General features: G+C 54.5%; 1 pseudogene; it reads right to left on the bottom strand.

The window, feature by feature from the left end:
* Window positions 1-517: 517 nt before the first annotated feature.
* On the bottom strand, window positions 518-1904 carry LOC111827007 (annotated as a pseudogene).
* Between the last annotated feature and the right edge of the window lie 248 nt (window positions 1905-2152).

Raw genomic sequence — 2152 nt, 5'->3', positions numbered from 1 at the left:
GAGGCAGAAGGGAACGGGGCATGGGTTTTCTTGGCATTGTTTGGCATGGCAGCAGCAAAGGGCGATGAGCTGCTTGCACACTGGGCAGCCTCCATTGGTCTTGCGCTGGCAGCCCTTGCTGTGCTGCACAACCCGCTTCATCTTCAAACAGGATAAAATTCACTTCGACAAGACACGAACAAAGGGAACAAAACACAAATGTACTCATGACACTGATAACCCCAATATAAGTGACCACCAAAGAAAATAGAATTAGGGGAGAGAAAAGAGAGCACAAATGATATTGAAGAGAGAAAAAATGGTATGAGAGAAAAGGAAAAGAAGAAAAAGGAAGAAATATATATATATGGGGGGAGAAAATACCAGAGAACAAACAGATAAACCAAAACATACAAACACCAAATACCTAGTAAAGAGCATGGGGGCAGAATCTTTTTTTTTTGAGTTTTAGAAATTTTATTTTTAATACACACTAATATATCCATTTCAGCAAGCAAGAATAGGGAGGGCGGGATATTTATGTCTCTGTGTGGGTCAGATGTAGGTGCAGGAGGTTGTAGGAAGCTGAGTCTAGAGCTGCTTTTCTCAGCCGCTTAGTTGTCTCTTGTGACACCTGAAATGGAATAACAGAAAAACAGAAGAAAACAGGAGCCTCAAGCAGGGACAACAAAAATGTACTGAATGCAGGGGAGAAACTAAGGGCAGGAGAAAGGTACAGAACATGCCTAACAGGGTTTGGCTGGCCTGGAACCCAATCTGCTTGCTGCATGGCTGCGGGTAGCGTCAGCATCCCTGAGGCTGCTGGAACTGGGCGTGTACTGCCGGGCCTGCAGCCATGCCAGCGCTGCCTTTCTGGTGTTGCTGCAGCTGCTGCTGTTGCTCCGCAGCATCCCTCTTTACTGTGGTTCATACTCGCCACGCTGGCGTTGGGCGCTGGGTTCATGATGCTCAAGGCCTGGCCCTGGGGGTTCAGGCCTCCCACTGCTTGCTGCTGCGGAGGGACAGCAGGTCGGGGCCCGCTGGCTTGCATGGCGTTCAGGTTCTGCAGGCTGGGCTGGAGGCTGCGCTGGAGCTGAAAGTTGGTGGGCTTCCCCGTAGACACTGTGGTGGCGGGCTAAGTTCTGGCCATGCTGAAGAAGCCGGTTAGTGACATGCTTACAGGCGAGGGCTGGGACTGAGTCGGAGGCTGCGGTGTCTGGGGTGTGTTGGGGCTGCTGGGGTGTATGGGTGTCCAGGGTGGTGCTGAAGGAGGGGGAGGGCAGACTGCTGAGGCACTTTACGGGTGTTCATGGCGAATGAACTACCCTTGCTGCAGGTGGTTCCCGATCAGCCAGAGCCAGAGCCGCTGCTGGCGGAGCCGGAGCCGGAGTCGGAGCCGCTGCTGGCGGAGCCGAGCTGCTCCCGAGGAACTTCTGTTTGATGTGGAGGCAGAAGGGAACGGGGCATGGGTTGTCTTGGCATTGTTTGGCATGGTAGCAGCAAAGGGCGATGAGCTGCTTGCACACTGGGCAGCCTCCATTGTTCTTGCGCTGGCAGCCCTTGCTGTGCTGCACAACCCGCTTCATCTTCTGGCAGGCCGTCAGCGAGCAGTTGGCGCCGCGGCACTGGCAGGCGTGCACCAGAGACTGGATGCAGCGCTGGATGATCTGGCACCGAGACTCCCCGGGGCTCCTGGGCAGCAGCTCACCCTGGTTGCCGCCCTCATCGCCCCCCTTGGCCTCTTCATCCAGGCCCAGCCCCACCTTCACCATCTTGTGGGTGTGGCCCTTCGTGTTGTAGCAGTGGATGCAAAGGTTGTAGTCGTCGCACCCAGCGCAGTGCCAGTGTGCCTCCATCCCCTGCTTGCACTCACTGCAGGTGTGGACACCGGGGTCCTGGCCCTGGCTGTGCAACTCCTCCGACATCGCTAAGGTAACTCACGTTCTGCCTCGTGCTGTTCCTCTTCCGCTCCTTCAGCGACCCTCACAAATTCCTTGGAGGTACTGTAGGTTCAGTTCCAGACCACCAAGATAGAGCAAACGTCACCACAGCATGAGCTGTAACCTTTTTGCTGGTGTAGGGTCTTGCCTTCAATTTGTGAAAAACCCAACGTTGTGTTGCTTTGAAGAAAGTGATCCTCCCCGGACCACTGAAGTCTTCCGAGACTGCAAAA

Source organism: Myotis lucifugus, unplaced genomic scaffold (genome assembly GCF_000147115.1).
Source record: "Myotis lucifugus unplaced genomic scaffold, Myoluc2.0 scaffold_119, whole genome shotgun sequence".
Classification (NCBI taxonomy): Eukaryota; Metazoa; Chordata; class Mammalia; order Chiroptera; family Vespertilionidae; genus Myotis; species Myotis lucifugus.
The sequence above is the reverse complement of the archived record's forward strand: the minus strand, read 5'-3'. Positions and strand labels throughout refer to the sequence as shown.